Genomic DNA, 16,519 nt, shown 5'->3' on the forward strand with positions numbered 1-16,519 from the left:
GTGTGAGATTCTGTATTTCTAACAAGCATCTAGGTGATGCCCAAACTCATGGTCTGACAACCACACTTTGGATAGTAAAGTGCATCATTTTTTTCTCAACCATCACTACTCATTGGAATCTCTAAGAAATTTTCAAACGAACGAGCACGATACCTGGTTCCCACTCTGGGAAAGTCTAATTACATTGGTTTGAAGTGTAGCCTGCATAGTGATTTTAACTCCCAAGGCAATTCTAATATGCTCCAAGGTTTGAGAACTGATTTCAAGGGGGTAGTTTGAAAGAGGAAAAACATTTGGATGGGTGTATAAAAGGGAAAAGTAAGACCGTAAGGAAAAAGAACCACTAGAAAAATGGGAGGAAAACCAGATGGGTTTTTATATTTTGCAAGTCAAACCAGAAGAGGGAGAAAAAGGCAATTAGTATCATCAAACACTTCAGAGAATTTGAAATACATGAGGCCAGAGTAAATTCAGACGTTAGATTTAGTGACTGGGAGGCCCATGGTGATCTCAAGAGGTTTTATTCTGGTCAGTGAAGCGGGGGCAGCGGGAGAAGATGGCAGCCGCCCTTCTGCAGAGGGCTTGGCCGATGGAGTGCCTGCCTGAGACGGACATTATCAAGTTTCTAAAGGACAACAGCCCAGAATCATTTCTTGCAGAACATGTTATTAAGAAACTTTAAAAATGTGGCTAAGACAGCTAACAAGGACCATTTGGTTACAGCCTATAACCATCTTTATGAAAGCACGCGTTTCAAGGGTACTGAAAGTCTAAGTAACGTGTGCAAGGAGGTGAAAAATTGGAAGCTTACTGAAGATAAACCGGAAGAAATCAAGTCTGAAGAGTCTCTGAATGGGGGTCCACCGAAATATACAAAATCTGTCCTTAAAAAAGGAGATGAAACCAACTTTCCCAAAAAGGGAGATGTTGTTCACTGCTGATATACAAGAGTAAGACACGATGGCACTGTTTCTGATACTAATATTCAAACAAGTTCAAAGAAGAAGAAAAGCACCAAGCCTTTTAAATTTTAAGGTTGGAATAGGCAAAATTATCAGAGGATTGGATGAAGTCTTAGGAGAAAAGGCTCCACTGGGGACTGAACCCGAATGGGTTCCTGGAAAGAAAGGACAGCCTGATGCCCAAGTTACACCAAATGAAAACTCATTTTTGAAGTGGAATTAGTGGATGTTGATTGAAACAGCAGTGCTTCAGATCCGGAGACATCAGCAACAATAAAAAAATGGACTTGAGGAAACTTCTGTAACGACCTAGAGCTAGTTACTATTATAAGGGAAGATTCAACTGGAAAATTCAAGGAGTTAAATTAAGACTTATTTACTTGATCCTCAACTTCGAAGAAATTTAATCCCGTATAAATCCCTGAAGTTTAAAATATTTTACTACAGCTTGGTGAAATATTGGTTAAGGAGAACTGATTGTCCTCTAGCCTCATGTTGTAAACTATAAGGCTTAATAAAAGTTCATCTAATGGAAAAAAAAAAAAGAAGTTTTACTTTGGGTTCCAGGAGAGTTGTTAGAATAAAATAAAAAATTATTTTATTGAGGTCATATTGGCTTATAACATTGTGTAAATTTCAGGTACACATTATTATACTTCAGTTTCTGGGTAGACTGCATCATGTTCACCACCAACACTCTAGTTTTTATCTGTCACCATACATATGTACCCCTTTACCCCTTTTACCCTCCCCCTACCCCTTTCTCCTCTGGTAACCACTAGTCTGTTTTCCTTATCTCTGTGATGTTTGTTCATCTTCCTCATATGAGTAGATTTCACTCACATGAAATCATATTATATTTGTCTTTCTCTGTCTGATTTAGTTTGCTAAGCATAATACACTCAAGTTCCATGCATGTTGTCGCAAATGACACAATTTTGTCTTTTTTATGGCCAAGTAGTATTCCACTGTGTATATATATATATATATATATATATACACATATATATATATACCACATCTTCTTTATCCATTCATGGGTTGACAGGCACTTGAGTTGCTTCTACATCTTGGCTATTGTGAATAATGCTGTGATGAACATAGGGATGCATAACACTTTTTGTATACTTTCATGTTCTTTGGATAAATAGCCAGTAGTGGGATAGCTGGATCATATAGTATTTCTATTTTTAATTTTGGAGAAATCTGAGTACTCTTTTCCGTAGTGGCCATGCCAGTTTGCATTCCCCTGAGCAGTGAATGAGGATTCCCTTTTCTCCCCATGCTCTCCAACACTTGTTATTTCTTGTCTTGTCAATTATAGCCATTCTGACAGGTATGAGGTGATATTTCATTGTAGTTTTGATTTTCGTTTCCCTAATAATTAGTGATGTTGAAAATCTTTTCATGTGATTGTTGGCTATCTATATATCTTCTTTGAGAAAATGTCTGTTCATATCCTCTGCCTCTTTTTGATCAGGTGGTTCATTTTTTTGTTGTTGAGTTTGTGAGTTCTTTATATGTTTTGGAAATTAACTTCTTGTTAAATACATGATTTACAAATATTTTCTCCCAGTTGGTGAGTTGTCTTTTCTCTTTTTTGATGGTTTCTTTTGCCATGCAGAAGCTTTTTAGTCTGATTTACTATTGATAAAAATAATAACTCTGTAGTGCTCATGGAAATGATTATGAATTAATTCTTATTAATAATAAGGAAGAATGCAAAGTAGAAAAGTATGTAAAAATTAAATTCTGCTACACATAAAATAGCATCAAGATTTTTTTTAATTTTCATTCAAAAGGGATGGCCCTTTATTATGTTTAGACATTAACATTGAATTTGTCAGTAGAGAAAAAAATGAAACAAGATCTCTGATATTTCAGATAAATATTAAACCACAGGAAAGCATATTATTTCCTCGAAATGTATCTCTATAGTTAAGAAAAATAAGATTATAGCAAATTTTGAAGTAAAAGCTATTATTTTTGTTAGATGTATATGGCAACATTAAGCCATATTTATAGAATCTTTGAGAAGCGGAATGAAGAAATTATCATGCTTATTTCCTCCTACTTCACCTCCTTCCATTTTTATAAATGGTTTTTTTGAGTTTTTTTACATTGTTGAGATTTATTACATTATATGCTATTCTATAACCATAGCAAGGACAGTTTTCAGCTAAGTTTTATATTTAAAAAAATTCAATGTTCACTAGTGGTCTGCTATTGTGATTACTTCTTTGCTTTTCTTTTAAAAATATGTTAATCTCGATTACTAAGGTTTCACTGTAATTTTATTTATTTGTTTGTTTGTTTGTTTAAAGGAAGTCTTCCTGGGTGCTATTCCCTAAATTCTTATTTGCTTGCACATTGTCAGTTCTCATTATACTTGAAGGACAATTTGACTGGATATAAAATGAGTAGGTTATACTTTTGTTTTCACGCTTAGAACTTTATAACACTAATAATGATGCCATTTAACATTTGTTGAACAACAGTTTGTGTGCCAAGAACTTTACATTTATTATCTCCTTTGGTGCCCGTGGTAACACTATTGTGGTAGGCTAAACAATGGCCCCCAAAGGTATCCAGATCCTAGTCTCTGGAAACTGTGAATGTTATGTTATACGGCAAAAGAGATTTTGCAAGTGTGAATAAATTGAGAATCTTGAGATGGGGAGATTATCTTGGATTATCTAGGTGGGTCCAAAGTACACTCATAAGTGTCCCTAAAAGAGGGAGGTAAAGAGAGATTTGACTACGTAGAAAAGAAGAAGGCCATGTGATGGAAACAGATGGAAGTAGAGTCAGGAAGAGAAGATGCTATCCAGCTGGTTTTGAGATGGATGAAGGAGCCATGAGCCAAGGAATACAGGTCTAGAAGCTGAAAAAGGCAAAGAAACAGATTCTCCCCTCGAGCCTCCAGAGGAAGCACAGCCCTCCCAACACCTTGATTTTTCCCTCAGTGAGACCCATTTCTATCTTCTAACCTCCAGTCTACAGGAGAATACATTTGTGATGCTTTAATTCACTAAATTTGTGGTACTTTCTTACAGCAGCCATAGAAAACAAATACACTTATGAATTAGACATAGTTACTGTCTTAGTTCAGGCTGCTATAGCAGACTACCATAGACCGAATGGCTTAAAGAACAGACATTCATTTCTTACATCTCTGGAGTCCAAGGAATTCAAGATCAAGGTGCCAGATGATTAGGTTCCTGGTGAGAGCCCTCTTCCTGGTCTGTGGACCACTAAGGAGGGAGAGAGAGAGCAAGCTAGCTAGCTGTCTCCTGTCTCTTCTTATAAGGGCATTAATCACATCATGAGGACTCCACCCTCATGACCTAATTACCTCTGTAAGGCCTCATCTCCAAATACTACCACATTTGGGGATTAGAGTTTCAACATATGAATTTTTGGGAGGACACAAACATGAAGTGCCTAACAGTTACTACCCTGATTTTATAGATAAAGCATCTTACATATAGAGAAGTTAACTAACTTGCCCCAAATCACCTAACTTCCAAATAAGAGTCAGGATTTGAATCCTAGCAGCCTGATGTGGGCACCTTCACTGTCAACAGTGAGTATGGCTTGAGGGTTGTGAAGGAATCCCTGCCATTTTATCCTTTAGATTCCAGTCTCGTTCAAGCCCGTATTAAAGGGTTGCTGAGCTTTTCTTTTTAACTGCATGTCTTCTGATTTTCAGCATAATACAAAGCACTAAATGACCTGAGCTTAAATTGAGAACATTACTTCAGACATAAAAATTCTTCATCCAGCAAATACTAACATTCTGCTAATGAAATTAGCAAGCATTATACTAGTATCAAACTAAGAGATTTTGATATTGCCTGATATAGAACAAATTGCAGTTCCTCAACAAAACAATTAAAACCTAATTCACTAGACTTTTGTCTGCATCAAAATCAGAAGATTAGAACCTCAGGCTTCAGCAGGAATTATTATCTCCAACTGAAACAAACCATAAAACAGTGATTTCCAATAATTTCTGTAGGAAAATAAAAGTTCATTCCCGTTAATTGAATTTCAGAGAATAACTAAGTTTCACATATTTTAAAAAAAATATCTTAAGAGTAAGAGTAGTACATCCACATGGCAAAAGTTCAAATAATACAGAAAGTCATAAAATGAAAAATTAGATCCACGTTTGCCATATTGTCTTTCATAATTTATTTAACCATTGGCATATGGGAGGGTGAGCATATAATTTGTTACCTAAACCAGTATGTTTTTGAGAGTGACATGTGCTAGAAAGACAGAAAACTAGGGAAGAGGCAGGCAAAAAAACACTTACAAATTGTAAGTAAAATTTACCATTTATTCATGCGTGTATCCATTTGTATATTTTCTGATACTTTTTTTATCTCCCTTGCTTATTTTTCTATTACATTTCTATATATCTATAAAATAATTCTATTAGATTTGTTTTCTTGTTGGTTTATACAATTTCTATGAATTCAAACAATTCACCCATTGCCTGTATATGTATTTCAAATATTTTCCTAATAGGTCATGTCTTCAGTGTTTCTTGTGGCATTTTTAAGAACTGTACCACTTATATGTACTCAAATGTATTATTCATTTGCTTATTTTCTTCTAAAGCCATAGTATTTTAAACATTACTTTCAAAGAGAATTGATACTTTGTCAGAGTCATTGTTTAGGTTTTAGAACAAGATAATAGCTAGATCACTACTTAAATGCTATTCTGAACACTTAGATTTGCTCCATATGGAGACAAAGTCTATAGCGTTAATCTCAGACACCTGGTCACAAGCAGTACTGAGGGAACACATAGATGAATTGGTTAGAATCCATTATTATTGCTACTAAAAAATAACAACAACAGCAACCACACCTAGCAACTGTGACATGGACAGTGCACCATGAGCATCATCTTGGTGCCAGATGTAACAGAAAGAAAGAAAATCAGCGAGTACATTAGTCAGAATTCTATTTCTGCTTCTGAAAACAGCCTACTTCTTCATTAACTACTCATCGCCAGACTATGCAAAAGCTAAATACTCTAGAAATAATTCTAGAAAGTAATATTCTAATTTCTCACCAATGCAAACCTTTCCATTCAACACTCTGAACTTTCCTTTCAGTGGGCTGCCGGTGATTAACAAGGTTCAGCATCTCAATTTATTTAAGATTAATTGACCAAGTTATAGTTGAATATTACTTTGAATTAAACATTTATGAGTTATTATTATCAATTTAAATTTGCTTTTACTTTGGATAAAATATCAAATTATTTAGTCGATTCATTTCATTACTAGTCAAAAATCAGTTGAGTATCTTTCGTGGATCAGGAAATGTCAGGTTCCTAAGATTCAAAGATAAGTAAGACATTGTGGCTACACGGAAGAAATTCAAAGTTTAGTTGTGGATTAGGGAAGAAATGTATATTGTAAAGTAAAAAGGTCTGTAAAAATATGATGTAATGAATGAAAACAGGAAATTCAATTAGAACAGGTACAAATTATCAACAAACAGAGGAGGACTGTATATATTCAAGTTAGGAAAAATTATCCAGAGATCCCAATTATTACTAATATAAACAGGAATTCAAATGCATTAAAATTAATTTTGAGTGTTTCTTTGGAGCTCGTTATGTACAGCTGCCATACTCCTTTACCTGGGATCATTCATCATCATAACCTAGCTCAGTTTCAGGGGAGACTGATGAAATAGTGAGTGAGAAAGTGGACATCTGCTTAGCCTATTAAATAAGCCCAAACAGTTTGGAAACATCACAATGACAAATTTCAGAATCACACCCACTTAATACTGAAATTAATTTGAGAATTTCTTAAATCCTGCCTGGGAAAACTGAATAAATGAGGTACTATTGTTACTGAAAGTTTGGTCTCTAATCCTGATGACAATCCAAATAATGAGAACAGAGTCTTGGGAGAAAAAGGAAAGGCTTTACTTTGCCAGGCAGAGGGAGCAAAGCAAAGGGCCAGTGACCCAAAAATTGCTTGTTCCCTGTTAAAAAATGAGTAGGGGTTTTTATTTGGGGATTTAGGTAGGGGAAGGAGGGCCACGGCCTTCTTGGTCAGCATTTTCCCCTAGGCCTGTATCTGGGGCTGCTTCCAGCAGAGGAGACAAAGGATTTCTCAGATGAGAGTCCTTGGCTGTTTATCTCCATTGTGGAAAATAGACTCTGACGTCAGGAAGCCGAGGATTTGGGCCTGGGAAGCTTCGGTTTCTTGATATTCTGTGGACATTAGTTTCTCTGCAAAAGAACTTCAAGGTCCTGTGATTAGCCACAACTTTAGTGGCAGCCCAGTTTGAGGTCATCTGGACCTTAACAATTTGTGACTTCTATTTGGCTCTATAGCTCAGGGAGTCAGAGGTTAAAGAAACAAGCATTTACATATGAGTGTAACTAAAGAACCAGGGAAATGGAAATGTGAGCTTTAGTTTTAACCCGTATTTGCTGGATTCACTGTAGGGGAACCAATATCAAGGCTGATACTAACTAAGAGCTGGTAACACTATCGTAAAGAAGACTTTTCATGCCAGAAAGGTGAGGAAGAGGAACAGGGACAAAGGAGAAAGGCCAAAAGCTTCTACAATGTATTTATGAAAACATCAGGGTTGGTCAGTTTTCCCCCAGGCAGCAAGAAAAGTAGGACAAAAATCCCTGAAACGTTATGTATTATCTTTTGGTTGCTATATGTACCTAGGTATAAGCACAAAACTTCTAGTTCCTGCTCAATTACCCAGTGATGCCCTCATTATAAGGCCTTAAATTGCATAAGTGTATGTGTATGTAAGTATTTCCTTTCTTTAATAATACACAATCATTATAAAATTGCTAATCTTGTAGATAAGTGACAAAATTCAGGTTCTCTACTATCATTACAATTGTTTTCTTACTTGGGTTGTTCTTCCAGTGGATCATTCTCTGATACTTTGAGATTTTTCTGACTCATTCAAACTCCACACATAAGGTTTTAGAAGGCAGTTCTTATCTCATTTCAAAGTTAAACTTCGACCATATACTTTAGAGACTTCAATTTGTTTTCAGAGGAGAATTTCTTACTTTACGAGTTTACTGACAACAGCCCACGGACTGCTCATAAAATCAGTCAGAATCCCACAGTCAGAAGTTGCTCAGCCACTCTCTCCTATATGCCTTCTAGAAAGAGTTGTTGAGAAAATTCAGGCATATTGGCTGCAGTCCTTGCGGCATATGCACACCAGTGAGACACAGAAAACCATGATGTCAGGGATTTAAGAAGCAGCACCTCTGACCTTCCATTTCCCTCTTGGAATCTTTGTCTACAGGATGATTTAATAGTTGTCACCAGTTTGGGCTCTCAGCAAGCATGCAGTATAGCTCTAACCAAGACCTTTGACTGGTACACTCATTTACTACCAGCTAGGGTCTATAAAAATAGTGAGATATAGCTCATTTCACCAATGCAACAAACTTTAGAACCAATGGCAGTGCCAAGGGGAGGCTGGCAAATTGAGAGATGCTTTAGCACTCCCTGTTATTTCTAGCCACGCACCAACCAAAGACAACCCAAATAAATATAACATCTATGAAAAAAGAGCAAGCTTGCTGTAGAAACACAGCCCCGAAAGGAGTCTCCCAGCCTCCAGACTTCCATCCAGATTGGAGTCCATGGGGACTCTAAACGGAAAATCTGGAACCCTCACTTGTTAGTACTTCAATCATTTTAATATTTTGAGGTAAGTAAAAGAAATGATATTTACTGAAAAACTATCCTGTTTATGTTGTTTCACCCAATTATTACATCAACTCTTTGAGGCAGATATTACTAGTCCAGTTTTATAGGTAGGGAAACATAGAATGAGGTAAATTCAGTAACAAGATCTAAACCACAGAGCTAATAAGTGGCAGGACTCAGATTTGAAACTTTCACACCTCCAGATGTAAAACAGAGCTCCTCCTCTTTCATCTATGCACATGAAAAGGTCAGCGTTGGCTATCATGAGTTGCTGCATCTCTTTGTCTCCAATGTTTGGGTTAGGTCAAAGCTTAACAGCAGCCAGAGAATATATTCTAGGTCTGAGAAAGGTAGCATGACCCTGATTGGTATCTAAATTACCAGGATCCCATATGATGTGCCCATTTATCTATTTGTTTCATGCAACCCTTCAACTCCTGAAGATCTCTTGGCTTCTGCTTACTTATCTGGACTCTTGCTGTCTATTCTGCTCTTATTTCCTCTATACCTCTGCTGATTTTTCCCATTAAAAGTGTTTGATGTCCAAATGTTTTTAGGATCCTAGAACACATTCTAGTCTTTGATTTATCCATAATCGATCCTTGTCCTTATTCCCCACAGCAGAAAATATTCTGCACCTTCAGAATTCTATGCTTTGTCTATCTCAGTTGCCTCACTCACCTTTAGTGGAGGCAGAGAGAGTGGGAAGCTATGACAAAAACCCTCTTTCTTCCTTGCCCCACCTCCAAAAACAGCTATAGTTAGCCATCCTTACTTCTGTAATTCAAGAGATAAAACAAATTAAACCTCTTTCATTTTACAATGAACCTCATCTATTTCTGCTCCCAATCTCATCTGTAAAAGAATTATACATCATTCATTCATTATATATGCAATTCCTTTCCCCCCAGTGGCTTTGTTATCATCCCAATATCCTAGATTAGATTTCCTTCATATACAACTCTTAGCCCAGAAATGCCTGGAGTTCCACTATACTTTCATGGGTTGACACCACCCTAGGAAGGATGCTGGGGGTAGAGGGGCCATCTCTTCTTAAAAAGCTAAACACATTGGGGCCCGTCCTGTGGCCAAGTGGTTAAAGTTTGGTGTACTCTGCTTCAGTGGCCCAGTTCACGGCTTCAGATCTTGGGTACGGACTTGTACCACTTGTCAGACCAGGCTGTGATGGTGACCCACATACAAAATAGAGGAATATTGGTATAGAAGTTAACTTAAGGCTAATCTTCCTCAGCAAAAACAAAAGTTAAACATATTAAAAGGAATAAAATACCCAGGAATAAATTAAACCAGGGAAGCAAAAGACACATATATTGAAAACTACCAGGCATTAATGAAAGAAATTGAAGAAGACACAAATAAGTAGAAAGATATTTCATGCTCATGGATTGGAAGAGTCAATACTGTTAAAATGTCCATACTATGCAAAGAAACCTACAGATTCAATGTAATCCCTATCAAAATTCCAAAGGCATTTTTCAAAGAAATAGAACAAATAATCCTAAAATTTGTATGGAATCACAAAAAAATCCGAATAGCCAAAGCAATCTTGATAAAGAAGAACAAAACTGGAGGCATCACACTCCCTGATTTCAAAATATATTAAAAATCCATACAGATTAAAACAGGTTGGCATTGGCATAAAAACAGACACATAGTTCAACGGAACAGAATACGGAGTCCAGAAATAAACCCACAAGTACACGGCCAATTAATTTAAAACAAAGAAGCCAAGAATATACAATGGGGAAAGGAAGTCTCTACAACAAATGGTGTTGGGAAATTGTACAGCCACATGCAAAAGAATGAAACTCAATCACTGTCTTACACCATACACAAAAATTAACTCAAAATGGATTAAAGATTTGAACGTAAGATCTGAAATCATAAAACTCCTAGAAGAAAACATAGTTAGTAAGCTGCTTGATATAGGTCTTGGTGATAAATTTTTTTTAATCTGACACCAAAAGCAAAAGTAACAAAGAAAAAATAAATAAGTAGGACTACATTATACTAAAAAGCTTCTACACAGCAAAGGACACCATCAACAAAATGAAAAGGCAACCTACTGAATGGGAGAAAATATTTGCGAACTCTATATCTGTTAAGGGGCTAATATCCAAAATACGTGAAGAACTCATACAACTCAATAGCAAAAGAAAGACAAACAGTACAATTAAAAAATGAGCAGAAGATCTGAATAAACATTTTTCCCAAAGACATACAGATGTCCAATATGTACATGAAAAGAACACCATTAATCCTCAGGGAAATGCAAATCAAAACCACAATAAGATATCACCTCACACCTGTTAGAATGAACATTACCAGAAAGACAAGAAATAGGTGTTGGCAAGGATGTGGAGAAAAGGGAAACTTTGTATACTGTTGGTGGGAATGTAAATTAGCGCAGCCCCTATGGAAAACAGTATGGAGGTCCCTCAAACAATTAAAAATAGAACTAGCATATGATCCAGCAATTCCAGATCTGGGCATTTGTCCAAAGACAACCAAAACACTAATTTGAAAAGATATATGTACCACCATGTTCATTGCAGCGTTCTTCACTATAGCTAAGATATAGAAACAAACTAAGTGCCCATTGATGGGTGCATGGATAAAGAAGATGTGGTGTATATATACATATACAATGGAGTATTATTTAGCAGTAAAAAAGAGTGAAATCTTACCACTTGCAACAACATGGATGAACCTCAAGGGCGTTATGCTAAGTGAAATAAGTTAGACAGGGAAAGACAGATACCGTATGATCTGTCTTATATGTGGAATCTAAAACAAAACAAAACAAACATACAAAACAAGCTCATAGATACAGAGAACAGATTGGTGGTTGCCAGTGGTGAGGGTTGGAAGGTGGGAGAAATGGGTGAAGGGGGTCAAAATATAAAAGGAAAAAAAATAAAATAACTGCAAAAAAAGAATTGAGGTTTTCTTGTATTTAAAATATTATTGAGGATCAATCCGCAATCTTTTTTTTTTTTTTAAAGATTTTATTTTTTTTCCTTTTTCTCCCCAAAGCCCCCCTGGTACATAGTTGTGTATTCTTCGTTGTGGGTTCTTCTAGTTGTGGCATGTGGGAAGCTGCCTCAGCGTGTTCTGATGAGCAGTGCCATGTCCGCGCCCAGGATTCGAACTAACGAAACACTGGGCCGCATGCAGCGGAGCGCGCAAACCCAACCACTCGGCCACGGGGCCAGCCCCTCAATCCGCAATCTTTTAAGAAGCATAGACTGAGATTAATTCAAGAAGTATTTATTGCAGCAGCTTCCAACCAAAGTTGTTTACTTGAAAACTCTTGTAAAAAAAAAAAAAAAAAGAAAGCTAAACACACACTTACCATATGACCCTTTAAAGCCACTCTTAGGTATTTGTCCAAAATAAATGAAAACACATTCATGGAAAAAGCTGTATGTGGATGTTTATATCAGCTTTTTAATAACTGCCAAAAAAGGGAAAATCATTCAAATTTCTTATACTGAGTGAAAGGAGCACTGGGTTATATACAAGCTCTGAGGAGAAGTGAAGGGAAACTGCACACCAGCACACAGCGGTTGTGAGCAGCCCTGCTTCTCAAACGCCTGTGGAGCCGTCCCAGCTTAATGAGCCCCCAGAATGAAGCTTGAGCTCCTGGCGCAAAACTGAGGGGGATTTTGTGTTGAGGACACAACTCATTCCCTAGGCCCTTTCTGCCTCCTCCTCAAGCATTGCTGGTAATTCTTATGCAACAGTAGTTTTGAGGGGACCCACCTTTGGGGAACTTGATTGCCAGATCCTTCCAGCAAGCACTGACCCTCATCTTATGCCGAGCCCTGTGCAAGGTGCTAGAGCCACAGAGCAGGATAAGAACACTCAGGAGTTGCTCACAGTCAAATGGGAATTCTGCTCCTCAGAGAGAAAGTTTAGGTCATCTCTCCTACCCTTCCCACACTCCAGTTATTTTCAGGGTGGCAGGGAAGCTGTACAGAGGAGATGTGAGTGATTCAAATTCTGAAGAGTGGAGGGGAGCACGAAGACCAGCACCGGGTGTCCCTGGAGCATATGTGCATTTGTGTGCAGCATGGGGTGGCAGGAGAAGGAGGGACATGTGAGGGATCGTTTTCTCTTACTCAGGCATTTGTTGTATAGTATAATCTCTGCATATTTAATCCATCTCAGTATCTGCTTCTTGGATGAACAAGAAGAACAAAAAAAATTTATGATATTTATATGACCATGAAATATTTTTTAGCTGCAAGTCTAAGCTTGGTTTACAGATGTGCTGATCTGGTACTTGTGTACAAGCCACAAATGACAGTGGCTAAATTATACCCCATACAGGTGTGGCCATGAAAGGTAATAGAGAGGGAAAACTTCCCAATGAGAGGAGCCACAAGCCATGTACCTTGTTATCTACTTTGTGTGAAAGTGGCCTGAAATGAGAATATATATATATATGTATTCCTGAGCAACCAGCCAACGGCCTGGTCATCCAAACAAGGACTTAGCAGGAAAGAGCCATAAAGATGAGACATAAGGAAGTCTGGAGTAGAGACAGGTTCATATACTTGAAAAAAAGGACATGAAGTGTAAAGATATTTGTTTCACATGTTGATGACCACCCAAAAGCATCCACCATGGAAGAAATAGTCAGATGACTTGCCAGTTGACTTTAACCACCCTTCATCATTGGCTATCCCAGAATGGGTATGATGGTCATATAAATGGGATGACTACAGTGGCTGAAATGGATTTTACTTACCAGGGCTCATCCAGGTAGTGCAGTGTCTAAATGTCCAAATTTTAGTGACAGATTTGACACTGAGCTTCTGATATGGAAATATATCTTGAGTGGACCAACCAGCTCCTTGTTTACGAGTTGACTATATCAGGCCTTACCTCCAAGGACTTGGCCACCTCTTCCATCAACAGGCTCCAGATCTAATAACTTACTCGGTCTGACAAAGAGCAAGGGATCTTGATGTTTTATTGAAGTGACTGTCCTCACTTTTCTAGTCCTTCATTTTTGCCCTTTTTTTTTTTTTTTTTTTTGGTTATCAGTGGGTATTAAGCAGCATCGATGTGGGCTATCGATTTATTTTGTACCTAGACAACAATACTCCATTATCTGTCTTCACAACTTACCTTTGAGTCCAGCCTTCTTCGTTGTTCATCCAATCTTGTTGGTCATATAGTAATTGCTGCCTCTTGTATTCAGGCATTTTGGTGCTCCCACCTGGCCTCTATTACTTCATGGTGGCATCTCCATAGATATTAGTAACTCAGCTCTGTGACCACCTCTCCTACCATCAGCCCTGGCCTGCAGAGAAAAGCCACCACGGAACTTCTTGGTGATGCTAGTGCCCCTTTCATGAGCACGTTTCTCATGGCCTTGGTGAATGATGCAGTCCTCTGGTTTCTCTCATGAAACACAACTTGCTGCAGGGTCTTCTGGCCTCACATATCCATTCCAGCATCTTAGACACAGCGAGAAGGTGGACATCTGCAAACTAACGAGACAGACTTCAGGAGAAACGAAACCTCCCAGTACCTTGATCTTGGACTTCAAGCCTCCAGAACTATGAAAAGAATAAACTTCAGTTGCTTAAGCCACCCAGTCCGTGGTATTTTGCTATGGAAGCCTTAGCAAACTAATTTAAAGGGGGAATTATCTCATCATTTCTCAATTATATTATGACCTTGAATTTGACATTGACTTTTAGGGACTTTGAAAGAAATTAAAACCTTCCAAAAAGCTTTTGAATTGATTGTTCATAAAGGCTACACAATCTTCTCAGACATGGCACTACAGATTTCCCAAAGATGGCCTTGAAACAAAAACTGAAAAGTACTGGAAATTGCTCTATAATCTGTCTCACTTTGTTTCTGGCATGGCTGAGTTTGGAATACTGTCCTCTCATTATGTTTAGACAACCAAAGGTATTATAGTTTAGTCTGAATTTCCCAAAAATGACACTCAAGTCTCTACAATATCCAGGAACTCACTTTTATTTATTTGAGCAAACCTATGTGTTTATTTTAAGAAATAAAATATTCATTAGGTATGTGACCTTTGCTTAAGTTTTTGACTTGTTCTCACTGATTATGATCATGACTATTTAATTATTTTAATGTTGATGCTTTGGTGTATGCTTTAGTTGCTCCATTTATTAGCCAACAGTTGTAAACTATGAAGACCATCTCTATTAAAATAAAAATAGCACAATTAAGACAATAAAATGTTCACTTTAGCTCAAATAGTGTCCTTAGAAAACTAGAAGCACAGCTTTTCCAGACTATCTAATGAATATATTTTCTGATGCAATTTTAATAGCTATAGTGTCTTTTAGTTAGGTCATTATACAACTAATACTTGCAATTTGATTGTTGAAAAGCTTTTTAAATGCATTAAGACAGTCTCATGAAATCTAATCTCTCTCTCCAACAAGAGGGAGAGGGTTGGCATAACCACTGATGAAATAGTGGAAAATACTCACAAATTTATTAGGCTCAAGGTGTTCCTAATCTGGCCATTTAAAACCCACGGCTAGCATGAGGTGATTTGAGCAGCAAAATCTGCAAAAAGAGATTCAAAAGTGTGGATGTAATTACTACTTTGTGTTGATGAATCTTCATTAGCATCCTCAGTGAACTAAGTGGATAAGTGCTGCTTAAGAATGCTTCGTGGGTGGCCTAGGAGGCTGGAGAGAAAGAAAACCAGAATAACAGAATCAACGTCAGGATGGGCAGTGGGCTAAATCTCAAAAAATTATGAAATAGGCACATTTGGATACCATCTCACTTTATCTCTTTCTTCTTTAGGTCCTTTTTGGTCCTCTTCTTTCTTTCCTTCCTCATGACACATCTTTTTTCTAGAGTGTCAGATCCCATACAAGAGTGTCTACCTGGAACGAGACTAGGATATATTCTAGACCTTTTCTAAATGATACCCCTATCACAAATGATCTCCTGATATTGTCAGGGCTCTTCTTTCAGTGTGGTGATGTTCATCTTTTAATGTGTTAGTGAAAACTGTTTAAGTATTTGATATCATCTTCTATGAGATGAGATATTTCCTACGAATTAAATTTAAACTGAAATTTGGAAAACTAATTCCTAATTAGAAAGACTTCTAAAGAATAATCTAATTCTGCAAAAGCTTAGTTGAATAAAGCGTTTTATATTTTATGAATCTTTAAGATTACCTTCTCCCACCTAACCAAGATAATAACCAGGTCCCTTTGAACACTCACTCCAGTTCTTTTGTTATCTGCCAGTGTTTCCACCTAATAATTGATGCGTGGTAGTGAAAGAGGCGCCATGCAAGATGGAACTGATATGTTAATTAGGTCTCATCATAGGATCAAATGACACTCAACATTCTTTAAATTCTAAGATAAGGAAATACACAAATATTTACAGTATAAGTCTGGCTTGGTTTCATCATTATAATGTGTTAAAAAGGCAACCACAAAGACTCCATACCTGAACACAACAAGAGCTATTTCTTGTTCACACAACACGTCAAAAATGGGCTGGAGGGGACTTGCCTCCACATAGTCACACAGACCACAGACTGTTGTATGTTCCACAGATCTTATCCACATTGTATGGAACATGTGGCTTTCTCACTTGCAGAAGAATAGAGACTGAAATTGTACACGGACTTTACATGGTCTCTGCCAGGAAGTACCTATAACACTTTCCCTCACAACCTATTGTTCAGAACTAGTCACAGGACCCTGCCCAATTACAAGCAGATAGAAAAGTGAAATCCAGCCATATGTCTTGAAGGAGAGAAGAA

General features: G+C 37.3%; 1 pseudogene; it reads left to right on the forward strand.

The window, feature by feature from the left end:
- Nucleotides 1-556: 556 nt before the first annotated feature.
- LOC106824695 (peptidyl-prolyl cis-trans isomerase FKBP3 pseudogene) lies at nucleotides 557-1,199 on the forward strand (annotated as a pseudogene).
- Nucleotides 1,200-16,519: the final 15,320 nt, after the last annotated feature.

This window comes from Equus asinus, chromosome 10 (genome assembly GCF_041296235.1).
Source record: "Equus asinus isolate D_3611 breed Donkey chromosome 10, EquAss-T2T_v2, whole genome shotgun sequence".
Taxonomy (NCBI): Eukaryota; Metazoa; Chordata; class Mammalia; order Perissodactyla; family Equidae; genus Equus; species Equus asinus.